This window comes from Delphinapterus leucas, chromosome 18 (assembly GCF_059928025.1).
Source record: "Delphinapterus leucas isolate spDelLeu-1000000601 "Yukka" chromosome 18, BTC_Dleu_Yukka2, whole genome shotgun sequence".
In the NCBI taxonomy this organism is placed as follows: domain Eukaryota; kingdom Metazoa; phylum Chordata; class Mammalia; order Artiodactyla; family Monodontidae; genus Delphinapterus; species Delphinapterus leucas.
In genome coordinates this window covers 24,691,511-24,710,598 of record NC_143146.1, presented here as the reverse complement: position 1 = coordinate 24,710,598, position 19,088 = coordinate 24,691,511, and positions in this window count along the sequence as shown.

Below are 19,088 nucleotides of genomic sequence, written 5' to 3'. Positions count from 1 at the left end.
GCAATAAAAATAAGTGAAAACACTGCTACTTGACATGACACAGATGAAACTCACCAACTTAATGGTTGAAGGAAGGTAGATACAAAATATTACATATTCTATTACTCCATTTATATAAAGCTCAAAACTTCTAAACATGCATTAGAATTTAATACTGGGTCTGTCAGAGAAGAGGCAGGACATAGTGATGGGAAAGGGGCATAAAGAGGCTTTTGTGTTATGCAGGTGATATTCTATTTGTTGATCCTGTGTGGTGTTTACAATGATAGGTTCACTTTGAGATAATTCACTGAGCTCATTTATCATTAGTGTGATTTTTTTCTGCATGAAGGTTACACTGCAACTTAAAAGGTTTATTAAAATGACTAGTGTTCAGGTAGTTAGCAAAGAAAATGAGGATGTCAAGCTTGATTAAGAATACACATGATTTTGTAATTAGTTGATAGCTACAAAATCCATGTAAAGGATAATAGGAGAATACGTTTTCAGTGAAAGCCAGGATGGAATTGTGAATACTGAATTTTTAAATAGGGGTATAATTTAAGCCTATATTTAGTGAAGAACTATTGAAATTTTTCTTTCATTTTTCTAGGTTAAGAATATTATCTTAAGCCATAAATTATTCCCTCCTAGAGAAAATTGTTATGGAATTCAGAAATGAGACTGATAAATTAATGATTATTTAAAAAGTCACTCATCAGTCCTGGTTTCCATTTGCACAGGTGTCTCTGCTTCCTCTCTTCAGGCCAGGCAAACACCTAATTGCTGTCTGCACTGGAAGCCAGTCTCAAAAGAGCTTTCACCTACTGCTCTAAACTGGGGAAGCCCAGGCCCTGCATTCAATCAACAATCTGGCTTTTCCTATTGTCACTTATGGGAAGTTCCTCAGTCTTTGCATCATAGGGAATGAAATCTGGGATTTATGTTTTGATATAGATTTCTGTCCTCATCATACTCAACCTGTTATCTGAGACAGATAATGACTCTCATGATCATATCTTAGATGAAATACCCCTAGTTTCTTGGGGTTTTCCTCCCACCTAGTATCTACTTTACCTAGTATCTTAACATGAAGCTCCATAGGATCCATTCCTGAGTTTTCCTTTCTTTTCTCTTTACACTTTGTGAGTCATCTCATCTATTCTTGTGGTTTTACATACAAATCTACACTGATCATCTCCCTGGCTTCTGGTCGGTATTTCCACACATATAATTATCATCATAAGCCGTAAATATCTTTAATTTAGCCTTGATGAAATTTGATTAACACATATGCCACATGTCAATAGCAGAAAACTTGACGGGACACAAATGCTTTTGAGAATTCAAAGCACTTAACAATTAGTGTTTTTTTGGATTGAAAAGGAAGCATATTAATGAATATTTACATACCAGTTACCATATAATTTAATTTAAATTCAATTTTTTGTCTGTCTTAACATCTAATTATATATATATATATATTTTTATAATCTCTTTAAGAAACAGCAAGAAAAACTTTCCTATGATATCAAAAATGTTGTTTGGTTTTTGTTTTGTGTTTGGTTCTAAGAACTATTGTTTTATATTCCTGTAACAGTAAATGTTATCTTAGACTTCACTTAGAGTTGTATCTATTTTCCCCATAGATGATCCATTTTATTCACCAACATCATGACAATAGCTCATTAAGTATAACCTTAAGAATCCATTATTAATATACTCAACAAATTATATTAATAATTAATATCAGTAACATTGCTAAAGTATTTTACACTTTAAAAATCCCAAATAAAAGGCAGTGGACTAACTCATTAAATTTTATACAAAAGGTCAAGCATATATGTATGCATGTTTCATGTATGTGTGTATGTCTGTATATATATGTTGATACATATACCTATAGATGTGTGTGTGTGTATCCATGCTTTGAATAATTTACTTAATATTTTTATCTAGATTTATCTTAGTCCTCTTAAACTTAATTTATTAAAATGGAACTCCATACTTTTTTCCCAAAAGTGTTTCTTAGCAAATCTCTCTCATCCTAGTAAATTGCATCGGCATTTATCCAGTTAATTAAATTAGAAACCTAATAGTCACTCATAATTTTTCCATTTTTCACCTCCCCATTTATTCCATTAGTACTATTAGCAGTTCTTCTTGCCCTATCTCATTTTTATTTAATCCTCTCTATATTGCTGCAATTAAACTAATCAAAACCACCATACTCCTCCAACACTGCTTTTATTCATGTTCCATCCAGCATTACCCATTAGCAGGAAATCATCTTAAAAATGTTTATATTTGATAATGTCACTACCTCTTTTAAGTTGGATGATAGTTTTTACTGTGCTTTTTATAAATTCTAAGCTACCTACGGTGGCCTACAAGTTTCTGTGTAATCTGCATTCAACTGCTTTTCCAAAATCAACATTTACACCCTTCCAGTTGGTAAGCTCTTTCTTGTCAAAATGCTATAATTCTATACTCTGAGAACTTTTGAAAATGCTCTTCACAATTTGTGAACTTACTGTTCTGTCTTGGAAATGTTCTTTTACAATGTTCTGAGTGTATCTAACTCCTAATTTTTATAGTTACCAGTGCCTGTGTTGTTTTCTGACAGATTCTAGCCCTTTGAAAACTGCAGACCTATTTGATTAGGTCTTTCTTTTCTTTTTCTCCCAACGTCGTGCTTTTCCCTTCATAGATATTATCACCTTAATTTTGTTTTTGTTTTGTTTTCTTTGCTTGTTTCTTTAGTTTTCTTTTAGTAACTTCTAAAATTTCAACTCTTACAGGGCAAGTAGCCTCTTCTATTTTAATAGTCTATTACTAACACTTAGAGAAGATACCAGGATATACTAGTGAAGTCAGCTAGAATATGTTACCCTAAAATATGCCTCTTTGACATTAAAAAATACTTTGAGCTGAATGCAATTAAGAAGCAGCAAATGCAAGAAAAACTCTTTCTACCCTCCCCATTTTTGCCTAAGGCAGGGTATAAATTTACCTTCTACTGGAGACAGACTCCGATTAGCCCCAGAGATGGCGCCAAGGAATCTGCAAACAAGCCTTATCCATTAGTTTTCTCCCATATTTGTACCTTCTCAGAGATAGCCACCCTTGGAAGCCTGCTTTCCCTTGTCCTGTTGTTTCTCTACAAATTTATTGTTCTTTGTTGAAGATGCTATATAAAACGGACTTATGAGTCCACTTTTCATTTACCTTTTGGTCTGTGTTTCTTCTGCATAATGTGTACTGCACATGTTAATAAACTGTTTTTCTCTTGTTAATCTTTTTGCTAGAGTACCAGTTGAAAACCTAAGATGGGTAGAGGTAAAAGTTTGCCTCCTCTGCAGTAGTTATAATCATTTTCTATATCTGCTGTAAAAACAAAAAAACTGTGACAAAGTTAGTGGCTTAAAATAACACAAATGTATTACCTTATAGTTGTGGAGGTCAAAAGTGCAAAATGGGTCTAAAAATGTAAAACCGAGGTATCCACAGACAGAGCTGCATTTTCTCTAGAGGGTCTGGGGAGAATCCACCTCTTAGACTTTTCCAGCTTTAAGAGGCTGCCCACATTGCTTGGTTCATGGCCCCATTCCTGCATCTACAAAGTCAGCAACATTGAATGTTCATCACAATACTGTCTCTCTGGTTCTTTCTCTTTTGCCTCCCTCTTCCTCTTATAAGGACCCTTGTTATCATATTAAGGCTCAGCTGGATAATCCAGGATCATCTCCCCATTTCAGGGTCAGCTAATTAGCAACCTTAATTCATCTGCAACCTTAACTCTCCATTGTCATGTAACTTTACAAATTCATACGTATTGAGAAGTAGGACATGAATATATTGGGGAGCCCATTATTTTACCTTCCACAGTAGATACTCATAAATTTGTTGTTTTGTTTTGTTTTCAATGGGTAGGTGAGTTAGGTGACATTGCATTACTCCCAAACATATGTTCATAATTAATAAAATTTGATTTTTACTTACACATTTTTTATTGACAATATTCTGCCTCAAAATAAACAAACAAAAAACAAAACCAGAACTATCCTAACTATATAAAGCATCATAGTGCTGTGGAACGCTTGGATCTTGGGAAAAAAAGAGAACTGAAATTTCTGTCTCCAGAGATTATTCAAGTGATTTGTAAAATCATGGACGACTCATATACTATCTCTAATTCTATTTCTTAATATACAAAATAGGGATATTATCATATTTTAATATTTCAATCTTATTTATGAGAAGTATTTCTGGGTGTAGGTGTCAATAAATAGTACTAGTAGTTGTTGGTGATAATTTTGTGGTTATTATCATTACAGAATACCTGCCTGCAGAAATATTTTCAGTCGTTAGAATTACAGTAGTTAGGATTGTTAAAATGTCTCCACTCAAAGCAACTGTTTTCAGTCAGTGATTTGGCAAGTTGTGTCTGTGAAAAGTAGACTACAAGAAAGGTCATTGAAACAACTATTCCAGTTCTCTGATACCCATTCTTTCCTCTCAAATGTTGGTTTCTTTTCCTTTAAACATCTGCTCTGGAATAATTTACCATCTCAGTTCTGTTTGACTTCCAGCATTTGTGACTCATTCTGCTTTTCTTAATCACTTCCAAAAGAGTAGTCATAATCTGCCTCAATTGCTTGAGGGAGAGGAAGTGCAACACATTCTATTCCCTTTCATCACAATTTAAAACTGAATGCTATATTATTCCAAAAGTGTATGAAATCATGTTTATAAGAATGATTTTCAAAGGACAAATTAAAAAGTTTATTTTTATATCTTCTCTGATAAGTATGTGTTATATCTATAAGTTTGTAAAGACTTCAGGGAGACAAATATTCTGATAGTTCCTATTATCCAATCCATTATTCTTTATTAGCCTTTTCATGTGGACTGTGAACCATCAGACGTGCCATCAAAATTGATTTCCTGTATAGGCACGGGTATTTTCACTGTAAATGAACATATACATAGGTTTGTGTTTTCACTACTTTTATATGTGAAGTTCATCTCACTTTATCTGTTCAACTTATTTGATATTTTGAAGGCTTTTTTTCTCAGTTATATTTTTAAAGTTTTTTTATATCTGAGTAATAAATGCATGCAGTTTTTTTCTCTTATTTAAGTATAATTGACTTACAATATTATATTAGTTTCAGGTGTACAAAACAGTGATTCAGTATTTTTAGAGATTATATTCCAAAGTTATTATAAAATATTTGCTATAATCCCTGTGCTGTACATTACATCCTTGTAACTTATTTATTTTATACCTAGTAGTTTGTACCCTGCACCTATTTTACCCATCCCCCCACCCCTATTCCCACTGGTAACCACTAATTTGTTCTCTGTATCTGTGAGTCTGTTTCTGTTTTGTTATATTAATTCTTTTGTTTTATTTTTTATATCCCACATATAACTGAAAAAATACAGTATATGTTTTTCTCTGTCTGACTTATTTACTAGCACAAAAACAGACACATAGATCAATGGATTGAAATAGAGAGCCCATGCACACATGGTCAATTAATCTACAACAAATGAGGCAAGAATATACAATAAGAAAAAGACAGTCTCTTCAATAAGTGGTGTTGGGAAAATTTGACAGCTACAAGTAAAAGAATGGAATTAGATCATTTTCTCACACCATATACAAAAATAAACTCAAAATGAATTAAAGTCCTAAATGTAAGACCTGAAACCATAGAACTCCTAGTAGAAAATAGGCAGTACACTCTTTGGCATAGGTCTTAGCAATATACTTTTAGACAAGGCAAGGACAACAAAAGCAAAAATAAACAAACGGGACCTAATCAAGCTTAAAAGCTTTTGCACAGTGAAGGAAACCATCGACAAAACAGGAAGGCAACTTACTGAATGGGAGAAGATATTTCCAAATGTTATGTCTAAGGGGTTAATATCCAAAATATATGAAGAACCCATGCAAATCAATATCAAAAAAAAACCCAATTAAAAAATGGGCAGAGGACCCGAATAGGCATTTTTCTAAAGAAGTTATACAGATGGCCAACAGGCACAAGAAAAGATGCTCAATATCACTAATCATCAGGAAAATGGAAATCAAATGCACAAAGTTTTAAAGTCACATAGTGCTATGAGCTTATAAAAAAATCAATAACAGAATTTCCTTGGCCTCTTTTTCTCTAAACACCATCTCACTTTTCCAGGGGCAGTACTTTTCATTGTTTCAACTGTTCTCATTCACTGTTGTATCTTCACTTACCATGTTATACATTGTCATTTGGCTTCCTGTTATAGAAGATGGGGATTATAGCTTTCTTATATTTTTAGCCCTTCCCCAGCCTATAGTTACATCAACATTTTTGTTTGAAAAGAAAATTATTTCTTTTAATATTATCACTCAGTAAGTAGTACTTTATATTTTCCTTATTGTACAATATAGGCTGTTTAAAATTGCCTAAATTTCTTTCATTGTTTTATATTTTATGATAACATTGCTCACTTATGAACAATTGTTCAAAAAGTGCTCAGTATAATTTTATATATAGTCAATCCTGTCAAGTAATATCGTAAGTTTTATTTTTGTGTTCTTTTGTGGGGAGGGTTGTATTTGCTTTTCTTCTGTTTTATTATGTGTTTTAAAACATTGGAATATTACTCAGCCATAAAAAGTAACAAAATTCTGCCATTTGCAGAGATGTGGATGGACCTAGAGACTGTCATATAGAGTGAAGTAAGTCAGAAAGAGAAAAACAAATATTGTATATTAATGTATATATGTGGAATCTAGAAATGGTACAGATGAACCTATCAGCAAAGCAGAAATAGAGACACAGACATAGAGAACAAATGTATGGACACCAGGGGGGAAAAGGGGGTGGGATGAATTGGGAGATTGGGATTGACATATATACACTACTATGTATAAAGTAGATAACTAATGAGAACCTGCTGTATAGCACAGGGAACTCTACTCAATCCTCTGTGGTGACCTAAATGGGAAGGAAATCCAAAAAGGAGGGGATATATGTATACATATAGCTGATTCACTTTGCTATACAACAGAAACTAACACAACATTGTAAAGCAACTATACTCCGATAAAAAATAAATTAGGGCTTCCCTGGTGGCGCAGTGGTTGAGATTCCGCCTGCTGATGCAGGGGACATGGGTTCGTGCCCCGGTCCGGGAAGATCCCACATGCCCCAGAGCGGCTGGGCCTGTGAGCCATGGCTGCTGAGCCTGTGCGTCCAGAGCCTGTGCTCCGCAACAGGAAAGGCCACAACAGTGAGAGGCCTGCGTACCGCAAAAAATAATAATAATAATTATTAATTAATTAAAAAATAAAACAAATTCTTCCAAGTCTTTCAGATTTCTCTCTTCAATCAACTTGAGTTTCTATTAGGATTCCTATACAACCCTTTGTCTCAACATTTCCCACTGCTGACTGTTGAAATTTTCCTCATCCTTATAATTATATAGAATGCACAGCAAAGTATATAAGAGCTGAAATGAAGGATTAAGTCTATGATTTCTTAGTTTTTTCTTACAAATAACCATATGCAGTGTTTACAAATTTATTTAAGGAATTTTATATTTTGTAGTTTTTATTTGAAGTTGATATTATTAACCATTATAAGTAAACCTAATTAGTAATACTAGTATCTTAATTTTACATCATGATAGATATTTTACAAACAACTTCCATAAGAATGATTTAATCTAGTCACTTTTTAACATCATTATATTTAGAATCATCATGTGACATTTGTTTTCAACTTACATATTGCTATTACTATTCACTTCAATAGTAAAACCCCAAATCTGTATAAAGCCAGTTCTCTATTTATTCATTTACTGAGCCAACCTCAAGTAGACACTTAGGACCAGCAGAGATGCCAGTCTTTATCTCCTAAATTCTTTCACATTCCCTTTTTATGCGACTACAGTTTCACTTCTCTTTTCAAACCTTCAAAATTTCCTATCACCTTCTTGCTCTACAACCACTTTGTTTCCTACTTCACTGAAGTGGGATAATCGAAGCTATAGAAGTGGTATTCCAATATTTTCCTCACCTGTCCCTGGAACATTTTGAAAAACTAAGGTACCTGAAATTTTGTAACATGAATGGTTACATGAATGTAACTGTTGACATATTTAAAATATTAATATAATATATTTTAATGCTAGAAATTTAAAAACTATTTTAATTCTGTTTATTCATGGGGAAATGCAACAGGGTAAGATTGGGGTGGGTAAAAGATATCCTCTTTTATTATAAACTAGTAGAGGGTGATTGTAAAAGAGGAATTGGAACAGCAGATCTAGCATGATGCCTCCATCATAAGTGCATTTTAGGTACTTCAGTTTTAAGAAAACTAGGAGATTCTGAAAATATATTCCATCATATTATCCCTACTGCACACACCTGTTAAAGTCTTGATGTACTTTTAGAGATATCTATGTCCCAGAATGTGGAGAATTCCTAGAGTTTCATGAATGAGTAGTTTCTTGACTCAACCTGTTCGGGAGGAGGCAATACAAAGGGCAGAATGCAAATAAAAGATGCTTTGATTGTTCGTCTTTGGGAACGTTTACCTGAAGTTGATGTAACTCATCTTTGGAGAAATGTCTATTCAGATTCTTTGCCCATTTTTTAACTGAGTTGCTTTTTGCTGTTGAGTTGTAGGAGTTCCTTATATAGTTTGGATATTAATCCTTTATTGCACTGAGATATCTTCATAAAATGTCAAAGCACCTTTCTAATAAAAAGTATCCAAGGGGAAGTACAGGTACCATAAAATGAATAGGAATACAATAGCATTGAGATGCTCAATAGCTAATAAAAGGTAGAAAACAGTAATGATGCATCAAAATCCAGACAGAATTCAATGATGATCTTTTTAAAAAAATACCCATCTATCATAATATAAAGTTAATTGGTAATTTCTAAAATTGATGAATCAAAAGAAAGCAGATTACACATAGTGTTTGAAAGTGTGTGCTGACATCCAGGGGATTTTTTCCCTTTATATTCTATATTGTATCCACTGATCCATAGATCCTAGGTCTGTTTGTTTTCTGGGTTTTACCTTTGTTTCATCCTCAGATTTCTTCCAGAGATAAGGTGCATCAGAAATCTTTCATTTTTTGTGGCTTTACATGTTTAAATATTTTTCCCTACACCATTTGAAAATTGTGATCGTAAGGCAAGTGACTTCTTTTTTTTAAATATTATTTTTAGCTCTATTTGACTAAACTCTGGTTATATAACAGTTTAATAAAATGATTACTATATATGCAATTAAAAATAATTTTAAATGTTTTCCAGTACTAAAAAATAGATATACTAAGAGAAATATTTGGGGGCTTTGACTGATATTAAGCTGTGAGTCAACATAATTAGCTATCAAAAATTGATATAAGATACATTGTTTTAAATATAATTGCATAACAAAATATTTCCTTTTATGCTTATTCAAGGAAGACTTAGCAGTCACTAAGGTTCACAACACTGAACTTGTTTAAGGACAGAACAAATAATTACTTTGAAGGAATGTTATAAAGGGGAATTGACCATAACAGTGCAGGTTTTTATTGCAAAAATATCACAAGTAAGATACAATCGTAAGGCTAAAACTTGAAATCAGGACTACTGGCTTTAGTTTTTTTAGTAAATTCTTTGTAACTATCTAACATATAGTTCACATCACACAATATCACAAATCATATGAATCAGTGTACCGTTATAAGTATTCTCCATCATAAACAAATTAATTATAGTTAAATAATATTCCAAAAACATCTGAAAATTTTTATGGTAGCATGGTTACCAAGTCTGTGTGTGTGTGTGTGTGTGTGTGTGTTAGCGATTTCACTGCTTAAAATGGTCCTCAATGGTAGTGCTGAAGTACCTAGTGTTCCTAAGTATAAGAAGACTATAATGTACCTTATAGAGAAAATAAATCTGGCTAGTTCTGGTTATACAAGTTTCATTCACGCATAAGTTATAGTGGTATTAAATGTGAGTTTAATGTTAATCAACAGTATATAGTGAATAAATTGTCTTTTAACAGAAACACATACAAAGCAAGGTTGTATATTGATTGTTTCATGAAAATATTTTGACCAGAGGATCCTAGGAACCTAACCCTGTATTTATCATAAAGCAATGTTTCAGTATTCACTAATTCAGTGTTACAAAAACTTTATGGAAAATAACTGCCAAAAGTAATGAAAATTGTGTGTGTATATACACATAATATAGCCATATAAACATACCTATGGGTATATATACATACATACATATATATGTATTGTGTGCATGTGTGAATTTTTTAAGTCAGAGAAGCATGATAATATATGTAAATTTTAAAGCAGTGTTCAAAGTTTGTTTCCAAAGATGACTGCAAGAATCTGTCATATTTTGCAAACTGGTTTGCAGTATGACTTTGTCACTTCTTCCATCAACAAATGAAGTCTACTCCTCTTCATCTTGAATATGACTTTAGGACCTGTTTATACCAAAAGAATGTACCAGAAATAGCCTTGACCACTTGGAAGGCAACAATTTAAGAGACCTTATGACTTCCATTTTTGCCCTCTTAAAATCCTAGCCACTATATAAATGTTTAGAAATACTGCTGATGAGACTCTGGAGTTTGAAATATTGTGTAGGATAAAAAAACATAAAAGAGAGCTCAGAATTTCACCCATGCCTACGGTAGGGACAGCTATGTCACTAAGGCCATATTAGATCTCACAATCCCAGCTGAGCTGCCCAAGCCAATTCTATATAGAGCACAGAAAAGTTTTCTCTGCTGAGCCCTGCCCCAATTATTTACCCAAGGAATAAGGATCATTAAAAAAAAAAAAAAAAGTTTTTTTAAGGCATTTCATTTTAGGATGGTTTGTTATGTATAATGGGTAACTGATACAGGAAGAGATTGTCTGCTAAAATAGAATTCTTCAAAATGAATATATTCTTACCTAATGATTTATTACTTTTAGAGAAAACAAAATATACATGTGTATTCCAAAACATAATACTAAAATACCATTCAAAAAAATAATTTAATTGCTTATTTACTATTTTATGTTAAAAAAATCTCTCTTTGGTTCAATTTTGTACATAACATTAATGGAAAAACACAATGAAGCCACTTCAATATGAACATGGTGCTAACAGAAAAGTTTTATTAGTTATTCATTCTTTTAGAAAATTTGTCTCAAGCATTAATGCAAACCAGTAACTGCACTATGTGGAGACTGTACAATGTTAAACAAATCTTTCATCCTCCTTGAGTTTCTGGAGTTACAGAAAACATCCACTACTAGGCTTTATCATATTGCATACTGGCATAAGGAAAAGCTACATAATGTTTCCTAATGAATGCAGTGAACAAACTGGGCAGTCAAAATCAGACATTACAAATAATTGTAAAACCACATGTATTTACTATAGATAATGATTAAATAGCATGGAATCCCAACCCCACCCTTTTTTTAATAAAGAGAGAAAAAATATGGAAAATCCAAAAAACATAAAGTCATATATGCATGTATATATGAGATGTATAATTTGAGTTACAGAAAAAGATAGCACAGACACAATAGTTAAAGAAATAGTTGCTAATAATTTTCCAAAACAGAAAACATCACACCACAGATTCAAGAGGCACTATAAACCTAGGAAAAGTAAATAAAAAGATGAACATACCAAGACACATCAGGGTAAAACTGTCAAAAGCCAAAAAACAAAGTAAACAGAGAAAAAGAGTTTCTTCAAATGAAGAAAACTGAGGTTGGTTGCTTAATTTTCAAGAAAAATAATGGAAGCCAGAAGACAATGAAATTATATTATTAAAGAGCTGAAAGAAAATGAGCCCCAAGATAAAATTGTATATTCCTTTATACATCTTTCAAAGAAGTGAAGTAAGTCAGACATAGAAAGACAGATATCATATGATGTCACTCATATGTGGAATCTAATTAAAAATGATATAAATGAACTTACTTACAAAACAGAAGCAGACTCACAGATTTAGAAAACAAATTTATGGTTACCAAAGGGGAAACTTGGAAGGGGAAGGGTAAATTAGGAGTTTGGGATTAACATACACACTATTGTAATGGAGCAGGACCCCATGGGGCATTGGAGGGGAGGCCTTCCCCATATCCTCTGCTTTAGCTCTTCTCTGAAGTATCTAGATAATAGTATTTGATGCAAACTTCCTAAATTGTTTTGCAGATGTAAAAAACCTCCCCCTCTCCAACAAATGGGAGATGTTAACTACCTGATGACCATGAACACATAGCCCCAGGCCTCCTGGAGCCTAAGGACTGATAATGTTAACCCTGTGACACCACCCTGCTACTTCACCATCAACCAATCAGAGAACTGGGCACAAGCTGTTCCCAGACCCTGTGACCCCCCTCCCTCATCTGGCTTTTAAAACTGCTTTGCCAAAACCCTTTGGGGAGCTCAAGGCTTTATGGGGCATGAGCTACCTTGTCTTCTTGCATGGCCTTGCAATAAACCTTTCTCTGCTCCAAACGCCAACGTTTCAGTTTATTTGGCCTCACTGTGCGTTGGGCACACAAACTTGCCTTAACACCACTACATATAAATTAGATAACCAACAAGACCTACTTATAGCACAGGGAACTCTGCTCAATATTTTGTAATAACCTACAGGGGAAAATAATCTGAAAAAGAATGAATATATATATATATATGTACGTATAACTGAATCACTTTGCTGTATACCTAAAACTAACACAACATTGTAAATCAACTATACTCCAATAAAATAAAATAAAATAAAACACAGGCATTTCCAGGTAAACATCACAAATATATTGTTGGAGCACATAGATTAAAAGTAATATTAGAAAGAGTTCTTCAGATAGAATAACTGTCCCAGATGAAAACACAGAAACATAAGGTGAAGGTCATATTACAAGAGAAAGTACATGTTCAAGTACCTTTAAAAGAATATTTACTGTAATATTCTGGGGTTTTAAATACATGAGAAAATAACACAAAAACCATGAAAGGAGAATGGAAGTTAATTTGAATGTTCCTGTATTTTCCTGAAAAGCATAAATGTGTTACGTTTAATAAGACTTTAATAAGTCTAGGATACATTTTTTAAAATTTTTTATTGGTGTATAGTTGCTTTACAGTGTTGTATTAGTTTCTGCTGTACAGCAAAGTGAATCAGCTATACATATACATATATCAGCTCTTTTTTGGATTTCCTTCCCATTTGGGTCACCATATAGCACAGGGAACTCTGCTCAGTGCTCTGTCATGACCCAAATGGGAAGGAAATCCAAAAAAGAGCTGATATATGTATATATATAGCTGATCATCCATTTTATATACAGCATCAATAGTGTATATATTTCAATCGCAATCTCCCAATTCATCCCATCCCCCCTTTCCCCATTGGTATCCATACGTTTGTTCTCTACGTCTGTGGCTCTATTTCTGCTTTGCAAATTAGATCATCTATACCATTTTTCTAGATTCCACATATATGTATTAATATATGATATTTGTTTTTCTCTTTCTTACTTACTTCACTCTGTATAACAGCGTCTAGGTCTATCCATGTGTCTACAAATGACCCAATTTCATTCCTTTTTATGGCTGAGTAATATTCCGTTGTATATATGTATCACATCATCTTTATCCATTCCTCTGTTGATGGACATTTAGGTTGCTTCCATGTCTTGGCTATTGTAAATAGTACTGCAATGAACATTGGGGTGAACTTTATAATCCCTAGCATTTTTACTTAATGAATTGTAAAAAGAATGTATAATTAACCAAAAAGGGAAATGGAGTAATAAAAATACTTTATTAATTTAAACGAAAGTCTTAATTGAGAGAACAAAAAATAAAATACAGAGAAAAAGATCAAAACAAATAAAAAGGAAAAAAAAAGAACCCTAGAAAGTAAATGGTAGATATGAAGCTCAGACATTTTTAATCACACTTGAAAAAGAATGGATCGTATACTGTAATTTAAAAAATACTGTCAGATTAGATGAAAACAAAATCCAACTGTATGCTACACGAAATAGATACTTTCAATACTGAAATAAGAAAAAAAGGAAAAATTTATGTCACAGAAACACGGAGCCAAAGAGGGATACTTCAAAATGATAAAATGGTCATTCAATGAAAATATATAACAATTTTAGAATTATATGAACCTGATAATATGATATCAACATAAAAGAAACAAAAACTGAGAGAAATACAGGTTTTCCCCAATATCCAAGAGTAGAGCAATCCTCTAAAAACTTTCATAAGCCAAAATGGTGTAAAGCAAAGAAGCAATTACCTTTTTTTCATAAAAGCAAAAAATCCCCTTCAGATTTCTTTTGGTTAATGAAAACAGGTACTAACGAAGGTCTTTTGTAAAAGCAAAGAAACGTAAACAACTTTTTAAATGAAGGGGATACCTGTAAAACGAGAACTAAACAAATCCACATTCAGATAGGGAGCTTTTATCAGTACATCTCTCAATAAATCCAGTAACAATTTGGCAAAGAAATTAGACAGTAAAAAACATCAATAATCCAACTGGTAAAATTTTGGAAGTCTAAAACAAAAACCTGATCAACCCCTTACAAATCTGAAAAAAAAAAGAAAAATGTGAAGTGAGTGCAGATTACCAATATCAAGATAGCAAAGGAACATTATTATAAGTACGTCACTCAAAGTTAAAAGAAAATTGAGGGCTTCCCTGGTGGCACAGTGGTTAAGAATCCGCCTGCCAATACAGGGGACACGGGTTCAATCTCTGATCTGGGAAGATCCCACATGCCGCACAGCAGCTAAGCCCGTGCACCACACATACTGAGCCTGTGCTCCAGAGCTCGCAAACCACAACTACTGAGCCCACATGCCGCAACTACTGAAGCCCGTGCTCCTAGAGCCCATGCTCTGCAACAAGAGAAGCCACCACAATGAGAAGCATGTGCACCATGACGAAGAGTAGCCCCCACTCGCTGCAACTAGAGAAAAGCCTGTGCACAGCAACAAAGGCCCAACACAGCCAGAAATAAAAATAAATAGGGTAAATAAAGTTTTTAAAAAAGAAAAAAAGTTGACTGTAATCCTACTTAAAAAAGGAAACAACACAAAGACAAGTCTTTACTTTTGAATGAATACAAAAATTTAAAACATATAAGTTATTCCATGGAATATATAAAATAAATAAAAATTACCACTGTGTTTTAAGAGGCCATCATTTGCTTTCTGCCAAAACCTTTTAAGAACACAGATGAATATCACTGGCTAATATTTCGTGAGCATCGGTGCAGCAGTACTAAACAAATATTAATATTTTGAATCTAGGCAATGTATTAAAATGATAATGCATTGTGCTCAATATATGGTTGATTTTAGGAATGCAAGTTGGTTTAGCATCCAGAAATTAAAAACATTATTTTAATTCTCTGTATGAACAGGGTGGAAATTGATAAAACACACTATTATTTCACATTAAACTTCCCCCACCCCCCAAAAAAAGGAATACAAAAACCCACCTTTAATTTGGTAAAGTATGTCTACAAAAAATTACAACAAATACCATACTTTTCAGTGAAATAAAAAGAACTTCCCTTTTAGTTCGGAAACTGGGTGTAATGCTCACTTCTGCCTAACACTTTATTACAGATCCAAGGCAGTGTGAGAAAATGAGCAAAAGTAATGAAATTACATAAAAATTGGAATGGAGATAATAAAGCTATAAGTCTGTATACATCTTGATTTTATATACAGCCTATCTGAAAAGATTACAGATAAACTATAGGACCAATATATCAATTTAGCACATTGGTTAGATTATAGATCAATATACAAACACAAGTTATATTTTTTATGTAATGATCATGATGACAGCATTAAAAACTATATCAAAAGTATCAAATACTCATAAATAAAGCTAATAACACGTCATATTCATATTACTTCAAGTCAGTTCTCCCTGAAGCAATATATAGGTTCCATCTTTTCTTAATAAAAATCCCAAAATTTTTTGTGAAAATGAAAGGCTGATTTTAACATATGTACAGAAATGCAAGGAACCAATAATAGCCAAGCAAATTTGAAAAAAAAGAATTAAGTTGAAATATTTGTACTCCTATATGTCATGCTATATATCAAAAGAAACAAGAGTGTGGTATAAACAGGCAAACAGGTAAATCACCATTGGAACAAAATAACCTCATTCATGTGGAATATTTATTACATGTGTGATAATGAAGTGCATAGGGAAGAGTATGATAGTTTCAGTAAATGATGATGAGGCAATAAAATAAACTTATGGGAAGAATTTTTATTCCTTAGCTCATACTATACTCAGAAATAAATCCAAGGTGGGAAATATAACTAAATTCAAATGCTAAACCAGTGAAGGTTTTAGAAGAAAACATAATTAAAAAACTTCATGGCCTTGATATAGGCAAATATTTCTTTAAAAAGATACAAAAAGTGATCAACATGAAGAAAAAAGAAGGATAAACTATATTATATTAAAATTAAGATTTTTGTTTATCAAGGCATATTATTAAGTGAATGGAAACATAAGCAAATGAGTAGGAGAAGACACTAGTTATATTTATTAACCAACAAAATATTGCATCAATGATACATGCATGCATATATGTATATACACATATACAAACATACATGTGTGTATATACAAGCACACACATATAATCTAGAAACGTAATTTAAAATAAGATGAATAAATTATTAAAATAGGCACAAGTCACTTCACAAAATTACATATCCAAGTGACCAATTAATTCTTGGGAAAAGTTCATCAACTTAATTAATGATCAGAAAAACACTAAAAATTAAAAATTATAATGATATATCACTGCATATCCACCAGAATAGGTAAGAGATATAAACACACACAATATCAAGTGTTGGCAAAGATATAAATGAACTAGAACACTCATATATTGTTGATTGGAATCTAAGTTGCTGCAAATGTTTTGAACTAATGCTGACAGTTTTTACTAAAGTTTTACATATGCATACCCTATCCCACTCTTAAGTATTCCTCTTGAAGGTGCATATTCAAAAGAAATTGGTACATAGGCAGACATATCTCTGCAGCCATGCAAAGAAGATTTATTGCAGGATAAATTAATCATCAAGAAGCGAAAACAATCTACATATGCATCAAATTAAAAATAATAAATACTCATATAATTATATAGTAGAATATTATTCATCACGAAGTCCATATAGTGGTTATCTTTGGGGAGAAGAAAAGTAAGTGCAAAGAATTAGAAGGTAGATTTCTGGTTATTTCCCTTTTATTCCTTTATTTTGCCAGTGTTTACACAAATGCATTTTATTTGCAAAAATTCTACAAATGATGGTATGTACTTTTAATATGCATGTTACATGTATGGAAATATTTACTTAAAATTAATTTACTTGTAAAAATGTTTTCTGTGATGCAGACATTCAAAACAATAAAATTTAATTGCAAATTTTGCTTCATAACTATGTATCCTTTTTTTCATAACAATATTTATGTAATTCTCCTATATTGCCCACATTCTACGTGCCTCTCTTACAAACACATTTTATTATAGTCATTAATGATAATTTATGGCATGACTTATACAATTCTAAAAACTCTTTACAAAGGTGGTTTACACTGTACAGAAATGGCTCCTCAGCAATGCATTACTAATAAATTAATAAATGTCATTTAGATGTCTTTATTTGGAAAAGTAATTAACCAGGAATCAGAATAACTATCTCACTATCCCAGATGAGGCAGGAAATATATACTTTTAATTTTTCCTGTGCCTTCACGTGTATGATCTTGAATTTGGTGAAGCTGAAGCAGAGAAAATTAATGTCCCCACTATTTATAACAAAATGACATTCATTTTACTATTGCTATGGTAATTATTTCAAAGTTTAAGCATTACTTTATTTCAGGAATCCTTAAATATACCTCAGAAATAAATCTTATTTAATAAAATACTAATTGATAATTATAACAAGTATTTAAAGTGCAAGTATAGATATAAGACTTTTAAGAAAATGATGACATGATGGCAATTTTATACTATAAACCTTAGAGCAAATAAATATCCAAATATTCAGGAAGAGAACATGATATAAATCAAAAGCAGGTAATACATTTTAATAGAAAAGTAAACATCAAGTTTCATTCAGATTTATTTTGTGGTATTTTACAAGGCAAGTGGATTCTTAAATTTTTAAACATGAAATACTGTTGCTTTTAAATTTTGCATATTAAATACCCTACATAAATTAAAGCTGGCATAATTAAAGATATATTCTCTGATTTTTTTATGTCTCTAGAAATCACTTTTAGAAAAATTGTAAGCCAAAATATATTCTTATCTCATGTTACAGAATCATCAGTTGCATAGTTTAGAAGGGAAATTTTTATATCAAAAAAATATGAACTCCCAATAATAACAGAGAACAAAAAATATCTCGTTTTGCACCTGGCCGTTTAACAAAAAATTCCAATTATGGTGAGATCATATTCAAAGTCTGAAAATACCTATACTATGACATTTTTAATATGATCCTGATTGGAATATAAATATATATCAATTAAAGAGCCAAGAAAGAAGATGTTATTGATTTATAAATCAATATGCTCCTAAGTGATCGATCTCTATCAATTAACACCACTTCATTTTCCAAAATACGACATCTCTGGGAAGTATTAAAGAAAATTGAGAGATTATTATTTATCTCTGAATATGTGTTTCTCTGTGTATATGATTTTATGCATATGAGTTTCAAATAAATTAGCATAAAAGAAATATAAAAATTACTACCTCTTGATTAGAGATGTGGTTTCCAAACTTTTTGACTATATATATATACATATATATATAGTCATATATATATATGTATATATATACACTTTTATATATATACACACACATATATACCCACATATATTTGTATACATTTCTGTGTATATATATATATATACATGATAAAACACATGTAAAACATGCATAAACAGAAATGCACACACATACGTATTTTTTTCATTGACATTTAAACA